The sequence below is a fragment of the Mus musculus genome, chromosome 17 (assembly GCF_000001635.26).
Source record: "Mus musculus strain C57BL/6J chromosome 17, GRCm38.p6 C57BL/6J".
Taxonomy (NCBI): domain Eukaryota; kingdom Metazoa; phylum Chordata; class Mammalia; order Rodentia; family Muridae; genus Mus; species Mus musculus.
In genome coordinates this window covers 65,898,843-65,917,772 of record NC_000083.6, presented here as the reverse complement: position 1 = coordinate 65,917,772, position 18,930 = coordinate 65,898,843, and the positions used below count along the sequence as shown (strand labels likewise).

Genomic DNA, 18,930 nt, shown 5'->3' with positions numbered 1-18,930 from the left:
CCTGATGTGTCTTTAGACAGCTACAGTGTACTCATATACATAAAATAAGCCAGGCAGTGGTGGCTCACGCCTTTAATCCCAGCACTTGGGAGGCAGAGGCAGGCGAATTTCTGAGTTCGAGGTCAGCCTTGTCTACATAGTGAGTTCCAGGACAGCCAGAGCTACAAAGAGAAAGCCTGTCTCCAAAAACAAAAACAAAAACAAACAAACAAATAAATAAAAAGACCATATGCATAAAATAAATAAATCTTTAAAATAAGAAAAATATATATATAAAAAAAAGACTGAAACACGGCTTCAAACTTACTATGGACTCCCCTTTTGTATAACATTTTATCTGGCCTGAGAGAAGGAAAAAGGTGGTAACACCTGGGGCTATGCCCCATCCACCTACCAAATGTATATATATATATGTATATCTGTCTATACATAGATATGTAGGTATATGTGTATTATGTAAATAGGCATGAACACTTGTGGAGCTGGTAAGACATGCGGTCGGACCGGACCCGACCAGAGTGTATGTGTGTATGAATGTGTATATGTCTGTACATATTGCCTGCATAAAGGATTTTCTTACTGCACGCATGACTTTCTTTTCCTTTTTCTCTGGCTCTCAGAGAGTTAGCGAAACTCTGAGCCTCTCACCAATCAGAGAGGGGCTCATGAGTAAAGGCACAAAGAGCCTGAATAAGCTTACTTTAACCCTCCCCCACTCCTCCCCCCACCCCACCCCACACCACCACCACCACCACCCACCCCTCCACCCCCACCCCTACCCCCCCAGGGCTACATGGAAGAGCCTTGTCTAGAAAACGAGAGAGACAGAGACAGGGAGAGAGGAGGAGAAGAAGAAGAAGAAGAAGAAGAAGAAGAAGAAGAAGAAGAAGAAGAAGAAGAAGAAGAAGAAGAAGAAGAAGAAGAAGAAGAAGAAGAAGAAGAGGAGGAGGAGGAGGAGGAGGAGGAGGAGGAGCAGGAGGAGGAGGAGCAGGAGGAGGAGGAGGAGCAGGAGGAGGGGAGAGGGAGGAGCAGGGAGAGGGATGTATTTTTAAAGAAGACTATTTTTAATCACATAAAACACTAGCCCAGGTTCTCGTCTGTTAGCAGTGCTTTACTGTGTGAGACGACCACTTCCCTCAGCCTCTCTATGGTCCCCTCCTCCTGTCCTGATCACGGGGCCTCCATGCTGATCATGACTCAGAATGTCCTCCTGGTCATACAAAGCCTTCGCTCCCTTGCTGGGGCCAGGGCTTCCAGCATGGAAGAAGCACTGAGTGGTGCTCACGTTAAGTAACTGATCATTTATTAGGGCAAACCAACCCTGCAAGAGTTGGCAGCTCTCCTTCCTTTGTGAGTTGTTTTGAAAAGACTTTCCAGATTTCCTCCCTGGAATCTTTTTGCAGAAGAGTGTGAGGCTCCTCCTCTGGGCTGCAGTACACACCCTGGCTCCACTCCTGCAGCCATGGCAGGGGGCCAGGCACGTTCACGCTCTAAGGCTCCAAAACAATGACAGAGGCAACAAAATGAAGCTGATGATGCGGCCTCCAGCTGATGAGGAACACTGAGCGCAGTCCAAGAGTGCAACTATTCAGAGATTCCCTCCTGGGCTGTACAGAGAGGGGCCTTCCCCAGAATGCTGGTCTCCAAACAGCTGTGTCTTGTTCAGCTGCCTCCTGTTCAGTGGGAGAAGGGGAGAAGTTGTTTCTTATTCAATATTTGATTCTTCTGACTCTGCTAATGAGTTATATAGATAGACTCCAAGTCTATCTATATTACCTATATTTTCAGTTACTTTCAAATACTGATCTTTCTGCTGGAGCTATAAGCAGCCAGGCCTGCAATGGGGACCCTTCTCCAGGGGAGCAGAGACAGCACCTACAGAGAATGCATATTTCCCACAGGCCGGGGAACTGAAGGAGGGCACCTCTCCTGGAGCTCAGAGCTCATCCACACCAACTGCATCCTGGGTAGGATATCTCTCCCATCATTCCCAAGTCAGTGATGGAATGGCCTATATGTATTGTCTCCATACCGTTGCTGGCTAGTTTTACGTCAACTTGACACAGCTAGAGTCATCTGAGAAATGGGAACCTCAATTGAGGAAAAAAAAAATGCATTCCTAAGATTGAGATTGTAGGCAATTCTGGTAGCGCATTTTCTTAATTAATGATTAGTGAGTAGGGCCAACTCTGTTGTGGGTGGTTCCATCCCTGGGCTGGTGGTTCTGGGTTCTATAAGAAAGCAGGCTGAGCCGGGCGTGGTGGCACACGCCTTTAATCCCAGCACTCGGGAGGCAGAGGCAGGTGGATTTCTGAGTTCGAGGCCAGCTTGGTCTACAGAGTGAGTTCCAGGACAGCCAGAGCTAAAAGAGAAACCCTGTCTCGAAAAACCAAAAAAAAAAAAAAGAAAAGAAAAGAAAGAAAGCAGGCTGTATAAGCCAGTAAGCAGCACCCTCTATGGCCTCTGCATCTGCTCCTGCCTCCAGGTTCCTGCCCTGCTTGAGTTCCTCTCTTGACTTCCTTTGATGATGAACAGGGGTGTGGAAATGTAAGTCAAGGAAACCCTTTGCTCCTAACTTGCTTTTGACCATGGTGTTGGGGATCACACCTTCATGCTTCTCTTCTTTCCTCTCCTTTGTATGTTTGTATGTGTGCTGTGCATGTGTGTGTGCATATGTATGTGTGCTGTGTCTGTGCATACGTGTATGTGCTGTGCGTGTGCATAGGTGTGTTTCTGTGTGTGCATATATGTGTGTGTTGTATGTGTGTACATATGTATGTGCATGTATGTGTGGATATGTGGGTGCTGTATGTGTGTGCATATGTGTGTGCATATGTATGTGTGCTGTGTGTGTACATATGTGTGTGTGCTGTGCATGTGCATATGTATGTTTCTGTGTGTGTTGTATGTGTGTACATATGTATGTGCATGTATATGTGTTGTGTGTGTGCTGTATGTGTGTGTGCATGTATGTATGTGCACGTGTGTGTGCATATTTATGTGTGTTGTGTGTATGTGTGTGCATATGTGTGGTGTCATTCTTCAGAAGCCATATAAATTGTTTTCTGAGACAGAGTTTCCAGGTGACCAGCAAGCCTCAGAGACCACCTCTGCCTCCTCCTGGCTGAGTTGACTGGGCCACCACACAAAACAACAGGTTTGTTTGTTTGGTTGGTTTGGGTTTTTGTTTTATTCTCCGTGGGACCTAGGCATGGAACCCAAGCACCTCACTGACAGGGTAGTCTCCGCCCCTCTCTTTAGGAAGCACATCCAATGACCCCTGGAACTGAGAGGCCAAGAAAGTACCAGGGCCAGGGATGAGAGATGCTGGGAGCAAGCACCAGAGGCTGGGCTGCTGACAAGGCTAGGCACACACAGGGAGGGTCTCAATTAAGCAGCCTGGGTGGGAACTTGGCTAAACCGTTCTAATTACACATGGCTGGGGGAGGGTGGGGCTGATGGGCCGAGCAAGTCACAGCTGTGACGGGAAGAAAGGCTAAAAGAGTGTGAGAAACGGAGGACACAAGCCCAGTCGCATACAAGGTGGGGCCACTTGACAAGCTCCTTCACTGAGGCACGCAGACCCACCTTGATTCCAGAATTCTCCTCAGCCCCAGTGTGCATGCCTGTGCCTGCATGGGCCAGCAGGGACTTTCTTACCCCAATCCTGTTGGTTCTTGAGAAATTTCACTTGATGTTGACAGTCCAAACCCTAAGAGATAAAATACTCTAGACGTTTTGCTTCTACATAAATCTAAGTATTGCTATAAGATGAAAAGATTGCCTCAGTGTTATAAGATCCATGCAGACTTGGGCTCAAGCCCCTGTCCAACTGTTACCCACATGGTAGAATCCAATCCAGTGTCATCATTATTGGATGTATGTACCTGTCACCTTCAACAGACCTACCACTGAGTTTTGGGCATTCTTCTAGGCAAGGCTACCTTCCTGCAGCCTGGACCCCTCGGCACCCACCTGTCTGGGTTCCATTAGCAGGAAACACATAGTGCTTAGCACCTCTAGGAGTTCCTGCGTAAGTTTTCCGTAACAGAAACATATTAATTTTCATTGAAGCTCGGGCAGTAAAACGCTCACCTCACAGACGCACCGAGACAGTTTGATCCCTGCCACTCACCTACAGAGTGTTCAAGGTAGGCCTCCCTCACCATCCCAGAGATGTGGAGTCGAGGCAGGCAAATTCCTGGGGCTAGCTGGACGGCCAGCCTCCCTTAATGAGTCCATCACAAACCAAGGTGGGGCCACTAGATGACTCAGCAGGTAGAGGTGCTTGCTACAGAGCCTGGCAATCCCCAGGTCCCACGGGTGAAGCTGAGAACCAGCTCTTGAAAGTTGTCCTCTGACCTATACACACCCATAACCCATCTACCCATCAACAAGTGTAAAAAGTTGTTGGAAAAGCACGGTGCTCCTGAAGAGAGACATCTGAAGTTGACCTCTGGCCTCCCTACACATTCGAGCACATATGTGAACAGGCAAGCAGGAAGTCTGATTCTGTTTGTTCTGAGATATTTACATTTGTGTGTGTGTGTGTGTGTGTGTGTGTGTGTGATATTACGTGAGCTATCTATGTTAACCTGCACATTATGCCCCTCTCGTAGGTCAGAGGAACACATTTCCTATTTCATTTTCTGAGTCTGTCCTTCCCTAATTGGCAAGACTGGCTAGCCTGGATCTTTCTGTCTCCACTCTCCAGACCTGGAATTACAGGTATGTGCAGCCTTGCCTGGCTTGTACGTGGGTGCTAGGGATCTGAGCTCAGGTCCCCATGCGAGCTCTTTACCTGCTGAGCCATCTCCCCAATTCCAGGAAGCCTGAGCCCAGCAGTTTGGGGCCAGTTTGGGCGTCTACCCTATTTAGCATTAACTGTCACCTTGACACAGTCTAGTTCACCTGAGAAGAAAGGAATAGCCTGGGTCAGATCGGCCTGTGAGCACGTCTGTTGAGGGATTTTCTTGATTATTAGTTGATGCAGGAGGGTCCAGCCCATTGTGGGCAACACGGCACATGAACTGATGGTTCTGGGCTAGATGAGAACGCTAGTTAAACACAAGCCTGTGAGTGAACCCAAAAGCAGTGTTCCTTTTTGGTCCCTGCCTCTTAAGTTTTCCCTTGAGTTCCCTCAGTGATGACCTTGACGTATAAGCTAAATAAACCCTTTCCTATGCAACTTACTGTTTTTATCTCATCAATAGAAAAAGTAGGAGAACAACAGATAGATAGATAGATAGATAGATAGATAGATAGATAATCAGACATGCACATGCATTCAATTATAAACAGACAGACACACACATGCGTGCAAACACACACACACAAACCACTTCCCATTTTCTTCTCAGAAAGAGGATCAAATGCAGAACCCTCAAAGCCCTCAGTGGCTTTCTCTTCCATTCATCTCCATGGCTCCTGTTCTGGAGCCCTACCTCATGCTCTGGAGGTGAGAGCCTTTTCTGGTTCCATAAATACAGAGACTCCCTGTGCCTGAAATGCCCTCTAAATGACCACATCAAAACTGGTACCAAGGGGGTTGGAGAGATGGCTCAGCGGTTAAGAGCACTGACTGCTCTTCCTAGAGGTCCTGAGTTCAATTCCCAGCAACCACATGGTGACTCATAACCATCCGTAATGGGATCTGATGCCCTCTTCTGGTGTGTCTGAAGACAGCACAGTGACAGTGTTGTCATACATAAAACAAATAATTCTTAAAACAAAACAAAACTGGTACCAAGTTTAGCACATATTTTGCTATGGTCTAACAGGACAGTAGTCCCAATGCTGAGACATGGCTCAGAAAAACAACATTCGGGTCCCCCAGGAATACAAAGAGAAAAAGGACAAGAGGAAATGGCCACCGTTCAGTAATGACCTCCCCCGGGGCTGTACCTGTCCAGACCGGCTGGGAAGAGGCCCCTGGGCGCCTGATGAGGTCCTTACTAAAAGTCTCGGGTTTGCTCTTTAATTGCTGCAGGGACTTGGGCAGTTCACGTAGTGTCTGAGTCTTAAGCAAACCAAAGGTTACAGGCCACCGGCTCCTCAACTTCGTGCTAAGTATAGGAGGGGCAGAGTCTGCTGCTAGACCCTAGCAATGTCTTGCTGAATGGCTTCTATTTGAAACTGTCTTAAATCTTGGGAAGAATTTTCTCTGGCCAGCTCTGGCATGGAAAACGCACAAGGATTCCTTCTCTAAGGGTAAATGGAAACATGGCAACAACATGTGGCCTCAATTATGGTCATGACAATGCATCTGACAGGGCACACATGTTCCAGTGTAGACACAGTGCTGGGGAGTGCAGTGGAGACAGTCAGGGGCTGAGTGACGAGAGAAAAACGCTCTAAGCTGGTCTGTGCCCAGGCCAGGAGTTGGTATAAACATTTGGATGAAGTATCTCAATGGCTGGGAGCGGGCGGAGCATGGATACTAAGCACCACCCAAATTTACGCTGACTTTCTTCTCTCCCTGATTTTGTTGGTGGTTGGTTGCTTTGCTTGTTTTGCTTTTAGATGAGGTCGTCTGTGTAGCCTGGACTAGCTTTGAACTCAGTGTAGCCAGACAAGGTTCACACTAGCAACCTTCCTGTTTAGCCTCCAAGTGCTTGGACCGCCAGTGTGCACTGCTATGCCTTAGCCTAATCAGTGATCAGCTATAACTTAAGACCTCTTTTTTTTTAAATCCACAAAATCTGTTAAAAGATAAATTGGGGTATGTTAAACTTTTTTGGGGGTGGTGGCACACACTTTTAATCCTAGCACATGGGAGGCCGAAGCAGACACATCTCTTTTTTTTTTTTAATATTTTTTTATTACGTATTTTCCTCAATTACATTTCCAATGCTCTCCCAAAAGTCCCCCATACCCTCCCTCCCACTTTCCTACCCACCCATTCCCTCCCATTTTTTGGCCCTGGCGTTCCCCTGTACAGGGGCATATAAAGTTTGTGTGTCCAGTGGGCCTCTCTTTCCATTGATGGCTGACTAGGCCATCTTTTGATACATATGCAGCTAGAGTCAAGAGCTCTGGGGTACTGGTTAGTTCAGAATGTTGTTCCACCTATAGGGTTGCAGATCTCTTTAGCTCCTTGGATACTTTCTCTAGCTCCTCCATTGAGGGCCCTGTGATCCATCCAATAGCTGACTGTGAGCATCCACTTCTGTGTTTGCTAGGCCCCGGCATAGTCTCACAAGAGACAGCTATATCTGGGACCTTTCAGCAAAATCTTGCTAGTGTATGCAATGGTGTCAGCGTTTGGAAGCTGATTATGGGGTGGATCCCTGGATATGGCAGTCTCTAGATGGTCCATTCTTTCATCACAGCTCCAAACTTTGTCTCTGTAACTCCTTCCATGGGTGTTTTGTTCCCAATTCTAAGAAGGGGCACAGTGTCCCCACTTTGGTCTTCATTCTTCTTGAGTTTCATGCGTTTAGCAAATTGTATCTTATATCTTGGGTATCCTAAGTTTTGGGCTAATATCCACTTATCAGTGAGTACATATTGTGTGAGTTCCTTTGTGAATGTGTTACCTCACTCAGGATGATGCCCTCCAGGTCCATCCATTTGCCTAGGAATTTTATAAATTCATTCTTTTTAATAGCTGAGTAGTACTCCATTGTGTAAATGTACCACATTTTCTGTATCCATTCCTCTGTTGAGGGGCATCTGGGTTCTTTCCAGCTTCTGGCTATTATAAATAAGGCTGCTATGAACATAGCGGAGCATGTGTCCTTCTTACCTGTTGGGACATCTTCTGGATATATGCCCAGGAGAGGTATTGCTGGATCCTCCGGTAGTACTATCAAACACATCTCTTGAGTTCAAGACTAGCCTGGTCTACAGAGTGAGTACCAGGACAGCCAGGACTACACAGAGAAACACCTGTTTCAAAAAACAAAAACAAAACAAAAGAACCTCCTCCAAAAAAAAACCAAACTTTTTTTGTTGTTGTTTAAACAATAAGTCTTGAATTTTCTCACTATTCAGGAGGTAATAAACCTGCCTACCTATATTGAGGCCAGCCTGGTCTACAGAGTGAGTTCCAGGACAGCCAGGTCTATACAGAGAAACCCTGTCTTGAAAAAACAAAACAAACAAAAAAAATTAAAATAAAAATTGTTTTTCAGTGACCCTCTCAGTAACCAAACATATGGCTCATGGTAAATGATTGCATATTTCCAGATGAAAAGAAAGAGTTTAAAGTCTCTGTAGGTTTCTACAGGAGGATTTCAGTGCAGATTGTAGACAGTGATCATATAAATGCCTTCCGTCCCAGTCTATGGCTGCCACAGCAGGTTCTCAGCCAACAGACACCATCCAGGAATCAACTGGAGCACTTTGGAGCAAACTGCTCCAACATGGCCTGTACCTCAATAGCTCTTGTGGTCCTATAAAACCGATGAGCTTTGGGTTTACTGAAAGCTGGTCCTAACCAACCCAGCCAATGCGATTGTTCCCTGTCTGGTTAGGTTTGGTCAGTGAACTAGACGTTTCTGATGGAATTTCCCAGATCTCTGACATTTCCCTCCCGGCCTTTGACGGACATTCCCGCCCCTAGGCCCATGATGGCCCAGCTTTGACGAAGCGACTACAACATGCCTTGTCGTCAACAAATGGCTGGAATGTTTGCTCTCAGGCAGTCCAGATATCTAGATGTCTAGAAGTGAGCTCAAGCTGAACTATAGATTTCTGGCAGTTAGATTAAAATCCAGCACTCCTCGGGATCTTGAGAAATAGACTCCCTTCCCTCAAAAGGAGTCACTTCCCTTGCTCTGGCAGAAGGGATATGGCTGTACATCAATCCCATGCTGGTCTACGGGCTTTTTCAGCTGCTACATCCCAAAGCACCCCACTTGCATGCTGGTCCTTCTTACCTCCCCACCTTCCCTCTTCCCTATATAATATCCTCTCTGTATAATTCAAGGTCCCCCGCCCAGTCACTAAATCTTGCTATTCTTACTATTTTCCCTCTCTCCACTCATGTTCTCTAATTTCCCAGTTCTTTTTTCTCCTGCTCTCTCTTGCTGTTCTCTCTCTCTCTCTCTCTCTCTCTCTACTATTCTCTCCTACTTTTTTGCTTCTCTTGCAGGTAGATCTAGCCATATCCAACCTGTTTTTGCTCTCTCTCTGCTCTGGACTCTTCCAGATGCCTCCAAATATTCTCTGTCCTGCCCACAATAAAAGCCTTCCCTCTCTAACAGAATAGTCATTTAGGCAGTTTCTTTGCTGCACATATCTCACATACAGTTGAGTAAATCAAGGTGGGAAGACTTGTCCATTGTGGGTGGAACCATTCCCTAAGCCAGGATCCTGGATTGAATGCAAGGGGGAAATTAAGTTTGATACTAGTGGTCCATCATTCCATTTACTGACTGTGAACACAATGTGACTAGCTGCTCCAAGACCCTGCAGTCTTGACTTCATCCACCACATAAACTGTTGTTCTTGGCAGAGTATGTTACCATAGCAACAGCAAAGTAACCAAGGTAGACATCTAACTAGTTGTTGGAAACAATTTAGCTTTTTAAAGCAGTGACTCGGTGAATCTTTCCTGGAAACTCTCTAGGTAGAGGTTAATTAGTGGTTAATTAATTAGATTAATCCAAAAGGTTAAGCCTGGGTCTTCAGTTAGGCATTAGTTAAGGGTTATACAGTAGCCTAGAAGACAACCATTAACATTGAGTTGAGTTTTGGTTTACCTACATAGGAATACAGAACTCTCTAGTCTAATGTCTCCCAAAATATTATGACAATCTTTAAGTATAAAAAAATTGATTGTCCCTTAGTACTCCAGTCTCACTATTGGAGGTGCTTTTGTGTTATAGGATTATATTGGTTTGTTCTGAGTTAGGGTGCAGCCTTGGCTGGGCTCAGAGATCATTTCATCTGCCTCATGGGTGCTCAGACTAACCATCATGCCTGGCTGATTGCTACTTTGAATTTTTAAAAATTATTTTATCTGGGTGGGTGTTTTGCCTATGTGTTTATCTGCATACCATGTGTATGCCTGGTACCCAAAGAGGCCAGGAAAGGGCACAGGACCCCTTAGAACTTGAATTACAAAGGGTTGTGAGCTGCCACGGAGGTCATGGGATCAAACCTGGGTCCTCTGGAAGAACAACCAGTGCTCTTAACTACTGAGCCCTCTCTCCAGCTCTTATAAGTTTTTTTTTCTTTTTAATCTAAATATAATTCTACCTTATAGAAAGTAGACTTAGGTTGTAGAGTGTCCTCTTGTGTGATCCTCCATCTCTGAGGCCAGCTGACTCCAGTTTTTCTCTGGTTTTGCAGACTTCTACAGCCAGCAAGGTTACATTGCTTTGGGCACTCCACTGTGTGTTTGAAGTGGTTAGAAGCCAGCGTAGCTCTAGCGGGGCAGAAACGGCTCAAGTTTGAAGCATTCCTGGTTCCTGGCAGCTCTCAAGCCTTCAGAGTCTATCCCTGTGCCCAGAACGGGAGGGTGGGGGGGAGATAGAGGAGAGGAGGAGGGAGTACACAATAACTTCATGCATATGTCTGGAGCTTGTAGCCGACTGAGAGTCTGTGTCAGTCAGCTTCCTGTCACGTGACAAAAGACACCCCCCCCCTTCAATCAACGTTAGAGAAGATGATGTTTATTGGGGGGCAGTCTGAGAGGCCTCCTCCAGGCTGCTTAGCCCTATCACACCGCACACCACGCTGCCAGTAGTGTACCAGGGCGGGAGTTCGTGGCTAGGGGTCCTGTCACTCAGTGTCCAGGAAGTAAGAGTGGAAGGGACCAGAATTCCAGAGTTGCAAGGGCACAGCCCATGACCTAAGCTCCCCTGGCCAGGCCCCTCTTCCAAATAGTTCTACGCCCTCCCTACAAAGCCACAGGCCAGACACTAAGCCTTCGACATCCCTGCCTTTGAGGAACATTCCAGAGCTAACTATAATAGCCTCTATTTTATATTGTGTAAAGAGGGGGAAATGAATTAATACTTCTTGTACATATACAAGAAACTGCAAGACCGGCTCTGGGCTCCCCTCCCTCCCCCCCTCCCCCCCCCCCCCCCCGGGAGGGTTCATAAAACCTGTACCCTGCTGTGTTCTGCTCAGTCCCGAGACTGCTTCCTTTACTTCCTGGGTGCTCAAGACCGCAGATTTTTAATGCTTTTCCTATAATGGAAAGGAATCGTAACTTCACAGAGCAGTCGGGTCCTGTGAGCTCTCCCGGGAGAGAGGGAAATGCTTGCTCCGCTCTGTGAGGTAGCAGGAAGTGCTAGGGGAGACAGGCTGACAAGGAGTAGCCACTGAAAGGCTCGCCTGAACCTAACGAAGATCAGGCACCCACTGAGGGCTCTCTCCCAAGAAACAGTCTCTGGCTTTAGGATCCATCTTTTGAAGTTTAGATGATCTGGGCTTTCAGTTTACTTGAGTCTCTCTCCTTAAAGTACTCTATTGCCTTTTTCCACCCGGGGCTACCTTGGGAGGCCAGGGAATAGAAGGGATGACAGAAGTAAGAAAGGCGGGACCTGCCTCCTCAGTCTACACTCCAGGAAAGAAAGGGCACAGGGGAGACATGCCCGAGCTCCACCCAGCCTCGCTCAGGCAGAGGGAGGTGAGAGCCCTTTGAAGACTCACTCTTGGGCATCAGAACCTGCCCCTGAAATCCCAGAGAGATTTCTTTCAAATTACAAAAGGGAGGCTGATTAGACAGTTGCCAAACAGACATGAGTGAGGCCTTGGGTTTGCTCCCCAGCCAAAACCACACATGCACAATGTATGTGTGGAGGGCTCATTTTGTGTATTCTAAAGATGAGAGTCTAGTTATTCACTTTTAAGCGATGTACACACAAGTACAATCTTACAAGACATAAATGTATCAGTGGTGGTGCACACCCATATGGCCTGAGCTTCAACTGCTGGGGAGAGACTGTCTATTGGAGACCAGCCAGGGTCTTTGGAGCAAGATCCCGTCTCATCCCCTCCCTCAAAATGGAAAGTACACTGAATCTATTTCACTGTGACGTGCAGTTTTCCTTGATGTTACCGTTTTCCATTCGTGTACATGTAGATCTGGTTTGATCTTCCAGATGCACGCCGTATCTCCACAATTAGAAGGCTGTGTAACTGGTTGGTTTAGGGACAGGTCCAGGGACCAAGCAGACAGCCAGAGGAGACTAGAAGGCAGCAGTGACTTGTGAGTATCTGCCTCTGGAAGCCCCTTTCCTGCCCCAGGGAGCAACCTCTAATCTCCGTGAAAGGATAGTGTGAGATGCCGTGGGAAAGCCCCGGATTCCATCCCGTTGAAAAGGCTTGCGCGGCAGTTTAAGCTCACATGGCGCATGCCCATCAAACCTTCAAAGGCGTTTGAAATCATGTTAAGTCCCGTTCCTCTGCTGGGCATGGCAGCTCCTCCTGCAATCCCAATACACCCGGGGATTTCCAGTCATGGGAGTATTGCCAGGGATTCCGGGCCAATCTGGGCTACAGAGGCCAGCGGGAGCTAGAGTGTAAGGCCCGATGCCCCGCCCCCAGTCAGTGAATCCACCAGATCTCTTCCGCTCCCCTTTATGTCTTTTACTTATATGGACTTAAAGAAAAACTTAAAATGTATAGAATGTCCACTCCATCCAGCTCAGCTCTTTTCTATGTGGTGCCAAGAAAGAAATTTCTGGGACCAAATCCGTAGGGATTGATTTGCATGGAAGGGGCAGGAAGTATCATTTCAAGTGTGCTGCTCGCTGACGTGGTGTAATCCCAGCACTCGGGAGGCAGAGGCAGGCAGATTTCTGAGTTCGAGGCCAGCCTGGTCTACAAAGTGAGTTCCAGGACAGCCAGCGCTATCCAGAGAAACCATGTCTTGGAAAACAAACAAACAAACAAACAAACAAACAAATTAAGTGTGCTGCTCATCTGTACTTCCGTAGCTCATTATGTAGACCAGGCTAACCTGGAACTCACAAGGATCCAGCCACCTCTGCCTCCTGAGTGCTGGCATTAAAGGTGAGCACCACCGATCTCTCTTAAAAGAGAAAAAGAAAAAAGAAAAAGGCCAGTAGCCAATAAGCACATGAAAATATATTAAACCTCACTAACTGTCCTGAAAATGCAAGTCAAAACCACAGGGAGATATGTACACTTTATACCAACCAGGACTGGGGATATAAAGGCAAAGCTAAATCATAAGTGAGTACCTGCATCCTGTGGGCTGTAGGGAGTCCAACCATCTATCACAGACGGATTCTTTAAAATAAATATATAACACAGAATTAGCATATGGCTCAGGAATTGCACTTCTGATAGCTAATAAATTGAAATTAAAGACTCACACAGATCTTTTGTTTGCTTGCTTGCTCTTCTGAGACAGGGTCTCATGTGCTGAAGACTGTCCTTGCATTTGCTGTGTGCTCAAGGATGACCTTGAAGTTGTGGGATTGTAGTGTGTGCCACCGTGCCTGCCTCTGAACTTGCACTCCCAAGCAGGCAGCAGCATGAGGTATGATAGAGGAAATGTGATTGACAGATGGATTAGTGAAACATGGCGTGTACAGGCAGCAGAATGCACTTTAGCCTTTACAAAGCTGGGTCCCGGTGTGATGGCTCTACATGCGACTTGGGACTCTGAGGCCAGCCTGAACAACTCGGTAAGAATTTGTTTCAACACTGCCATTTTCAAAAGTGGGCTCAGGCTCTCTCTCAAGAGTCACCCACTTGCTTTACCATCTGTGAGACTGTGGGTTTGACACTCAGAGGGAATGGAATCCTGCCACGTTGTGAGACATGGCTGAATCTTGAAGGCGTCGTGCTAGAATCTAGAACCTAGCAGCTAGGTGAAAAGAAAGCAGACACCCAAAGTATGTAGGACGTCTCTTACATAAAGCATGCAGACAGTGAAATTAGCAGAATAGCTGAGACCTTCCACCGCACCTGCTGTAGGGAGTCACTGCCTGAGTTCAGTTTCAGATGAGCTGGCTCTGGAGTGCAGCTGGCGATGCTATGACACGGGTATGATCAGCTGCATTGAGCGTCACCACTAAAACGGGTCGAAGTGCTAAGTTTGATGTTATTATAGTTTTGTGGTTGTTGTTGTTGTTGTTGTTGTTGGGAGGTGGGGGGGTTGTTTGATTGCTTTTGAGTTTTTCCAGACAGGCTTTCTCCGTGTAGTCCAGGCTGGCCTGGAACTTACTATGTAGCCCAGGCTGACTTCAAACTCATACAGATCTGCTTGCCTCTGCCTCCTGAGTGCTGGTATTAAGAACATACCTGGCCTATGTTAGTTTAATGTGATAAGAAAGCAGGGAAGCAACAGGAGCAATTACTCAATTAGAAACAAGTTAACAAGGAGCATAAAATTTGTACTTTTCCAGATTGCGCTATGATTTTCTCCGCTAGACTTATACCCTTCATTTGTAGGATTATAATTCTTACCTCAAACTATCACTGTTTCTTCAAAAGTCAATGCTAATAGGGGCTGGAGAGAGGACCGAGCAGATAAAAAATATGAGCACTGGATGCTCTTCCAGAGGACCAGGGTTTGATTCCCAGCACCCACATGGAGGTTTCTAACTATACATAACTCCAGTTCTGGAGGATCTGATGCCCTCTTCTGGCCTCCTCCAGTACTGCATGTATACATTACACATACATTCAGGTAGACAAATACCATTCACATCAAAATAACTAAAAAACCAACAGAAACAAACAAACAAAAGACCAAACCCACAATGCTGATAGAGAAAATACAATGAAAGATAGTTTCATTTGTCACCTATGGAGAAAACAAAGGCTATAGTCACAATGTGTGATTTCTGAGCAACAACAAAATAGCAATTTGAAGTCAGTCTCCTCTTGACCTACCTCTGATGCCACAATGCAAATACATTTCAACCTAACCTTTTCTCATTTAAGGAAAAATGTTTAGCAATATTATATATGTAAAAATTTTAGATAAATTTTGAGATTATAATGTAATTATATCACTTTTTCCCTTACCTTTCCTCCCTCCGAAACTTTCCACGTACCCCCATAAATTATTTAAAATTGAAGTATAGCCGAATTTTTGATTAAAAACACCAACCTACCTCCTGAATCCTTTTTATCCTAAATCTCTCCTGAAAGATCAAAGCTTCTGTTTCTACTCCCCTGGCAGTTAACTCTCATTTTTTTTTTTTTTTTTTTTTTTTTTTGCTCTGAAATATGGTTTAGCTCACACGATTGCCGTTTTCTTCTTTTTCAGAAGTTATTTTTAGCCTTTCTTGGTGGTTTGGAATAGCACTTGTATTTCAGCCTTCTTTCTTGTGACTCACTGACTTCGACTCTGGTCCTGATTCTGTCGGACGTAAATGTTTCCACAGCTCTCAGCTCCAGACTCCACTGTACAGAGAACCATGTTTTACTTTGTCTTATTTTATTTTTTAAGACTATTTAGCTTTGACTCGCCAGAGTTTCAACACAAGACTGACCTTGAACTCACAGAAATCTCTCTCTCCTGCCTCTGCCTCTCAAGTACTGGGATTAAAGGCGTGCTCCTCCATGTCTGGCCCCATAGCATACGTTTTAAACTTGAAAACTTTTCAATAGGGTACATATTATTATCATTTATACTACAGAAACATTTTAAACTATGCTTTGATTCTGTTTATTTTTCTTTTTTACATTTTGTCACTCATGTATATGTGTCTGTGTATGTTTGTATGTGTATATATGTTTGTGTATGTTTGTGTGTGTGTATATATGTTTGTGTGTGTATATGGTTTTGTGTGTGTGTGTGTGTTCACACCAGGGTGCTAGTGTGGAGGCCACAGGACAACATTTAGGAATTCCCCTTTCTACCAGGCAGATCCCAGGGACCCAGGTTGGTAAGGCTTGGAGCCGGGTGCCCTTACCACTCAACAGTTTCACAAGCTCTGCATTCTCTTTCTTCTTCTAGTCTCTTTCTTCCATGATTATTATCAACATTTAATTATCAATAAAAAGGAATGCTAGAAGTATGGACAAAATAAACCAAAACCCGCCAAGACTCTTTTTTAACCTGTTGCTAATCCTGCTGTGTTCTAGACCATTTCATGTCAGAACGTGACTATCCTGAATAGCCTTCTATGTTTCCTGGGATTCTAAGTGCCTTTCTTGTAGCTGATAACCAGGCAAACAATGTGCCTTCTGCCCGATAGACTTGTGGTCTGATTGATTCTTTTTTTGTATCTCATATATTTTCTCTCAGCAGCTCCATAGCACACATTACACTAAAATGTGTATCTTTAAGAACTTCCTAAAAAGGAGTGTGTAGGACATCGTCTAAGTTTTGTGTGTGTGTCTATATGTTCATTTGTGTGTATGCTCACATGTGTGTGAATGTGTGTGTGTTCAACAGCATGTTTTTGAAGGTCAGAGGACAACTTTTATCTATCTATTTATTTATTTATTTATTTATTTATTGGTTTTTCAAGACAGGGTTTCTCTGTGTAGCCCTGGCTGTTCTGGAACTCACTCTGTAGACCAGGCTGGCCTCGAACTCAGAAATCCGCCTGCCTCTGCCTCCGAGTGCTGGGATTAAAGGTGTGCACCACCACCCGGCTAGAGGATAACTTTTAGATTTGATTCTCTCCATCGTGTGCGTTCTGGGGCCTGAACTCAGATTATCAGGCTTGGTAGCAGCACCTTTACCCGTTGGTCCTCCACCTTATTTTATTTTATTTGGACATAGGGTCTTTCTCTGAACCTGGAGCTCACTAATTTGGCTACATTAGCCAAAAGAGCCTGGCCAGCAAGCTCCAGAGACCCTCCTGTCTCTGCCTGTCCAACACTAGGATCAGAGATGCATACCTCTTCGGCATCTGGATCTTAATGTTTCCAGAACACCTCATTGACTGAGCCATCTCCTAGCTCCTAGGTCCTTTTACTTCTTACTTGTGTGCCAATATCTTCGTGTTACTTCCTGGTTCCATCAATAACCTGGTTGTAATGGGCATTTTATGTTGAAAGCATTTTGAATGTGTAAGCCAGGACCCTCATTTAACCTCATTTTGCTCCCAGATCAGTATGTGACCTTAGCATTTCTTGTTTTCTGATCATTTTCTTGTGTACCGGCAGCGCCTCAGTTGTTCATATTTACACGCTGAGCAACTGGGAGTCTATCCTTCATTCAGAAAGGACCTTAGCTACAGGATGGCAGCAGAGGCATTTGGGTAGTCGAGTCAGCTTTCCAGTAAGAAAGGTTCTCTGAAGAAAAGAAATTCCCAAGTTTAGTGGCTAGAAGCCTCGGGGGTCTGGGGGCCATGATTTATCTCTATATGCTACTGGGTTCTAGAGATTATAAAGCGATGGGCATGCAGTGCAGTCCCCAGACACTGCTAGGTTCCAGGAACAGAACTGCAGGTGTAGTTCAGTAGTCATATGTTATAGTAGACATATGTGGTGCCACGTGTCTGTGGTTTGATATCCAGCATGACAAAATAATGTCTAAGTGTGCTTCATGTTTCATGAGGAGGGAAGGTTTTTTTTTAAAGTCATTCTTATTTTTTTAAAAATTTATTTATTTATTTTATGAATATGAGTACACCATAGCTGTACAGATGGTTGTGGGCTGGGAATTGAATTCAGTACCTCTGCTCTCTCTGGCCTGGCTTCCTCCAACCCAAAGATTTATTTATTATTATATGTAAGTACACTGTAGCTGTCTTCAGACATACCAGAAGAGGGCATCAGATCGCATTTTGGATGGTTGTGAGCCACCATGTGGTTGCTGGGATTTGAACTCAGGACCTCCGGAAGAGCAGTCAGTGTTCTTAACCACTGAACCATCTTTCCAGCCTGAGGCAGGAAGTTTTATTTGGTAGCAAAATAATAAACTAGAGTTGGGCATCGTGGGGCACACCTTTAATCCCAGCACCGGGGAGGCAGAGGCAGGATGATGTCTGTGAGTGAGGCCAGCTTAGTCTACAAAGACAGTTCCAGGACAGCCAGGACTATAGAGAGAAACCCTGCCCCCTCCCCCCAAAAAAAAAAGAGATAATAATGTCTACTAAGCAATTTTAGGAGAATAATAAAGTATAAAAAGGAAGATTATAATAGTATCGTATCTCCTATTTTCTGTACACAGAACAACTACAGGTTCCCACTGTGTATCTGTGACTGTCCTGGAACTTGGCTCTTTAGATCAGGCTGGCCTTGAACTCACAGCTCTACCTGCCTCTGCTCCTCCCCACCTCTCTTTCTTTTCTTCTGGCTTCAGCTGCCTCTGCTGACCTGCACTGAATTGCACCAACTCATGAACTAACTCAACTTTACTGTGCTCTACTCACTTACTCTCAACTGACTCCACTCCACTCCACTGGACTGACTGACTCTCCCCGCACTGCTCCTAAATATGCTCTCTTTCCTGTGCTCATGAGAGTTGGGCGTATCCTATCTCTGACTCATCCCGTCAAACCTTCCTCTGATTTGTCACTTTGTCTGCCCCTCAATTAGATGTCACTTTTCAAACATGTCTGCTTCCTTCTACAAACTAAACTTACCTACATTGTTTGGAATTAAAGGTGTACACTAAGAGCTTTTCTCTATTCTGGCTACAGCAGCCAAGTTCCAAGTTGCTGGGTTGAAATTCCTCTACGTCACATGATAGTTGTAGCACTATTGTGTCAGCAAGCATAACTTGCCTGACTGGTTGTGTAGAACGTAGGGTCCACTGCTATGTAAAACTTTGCTTCCCCAGTGACCTGCAGAATTCCTTCTGGTGCCATGAAAGTTAGTCCTAAATTCCCAGGTCAGTTCTAGCTTTATTTCTGTCATGAAACCAAAGTGTGTGGTGTCTTCAGTAAAAGAATCTTACGCTCTAGTTATTGTGTACAACCAAGAGCAACTGCAATACCCTGTGATTTGGGGGGGGCGCATCTGGGACCTCCCTGACCAACAGCTTATAGGGAGGTATCTGGCACTTACTAACCCATGTTTTCTGGGAAG

General features: G+C 45.4%; 1 long non-coding RNA gene across 1 annotated transcript; it reads right to left on the bottom strand.

Annotated features, from left to right (window-relative positions):
• Positions 1–1,093: 1,093 nt before the first annotated feature.
• On the bottom strand, positions 1,094–4,760 carry Gm35550. Its single transcript, XR_385706.4, has 3 exons — positions 4,136–4,760; positions 3,589–3,712; positions 1,094–1,673 (listed from the first exon to the last, which is right to left on the bottom strand). It is a non-coding gene; the product is annotated as a predicted gene, 35550 (long non-coding RNA).
• Between the last annotated feature and the right edge of the window lie 14,170 nt (positions 4,761–18,930).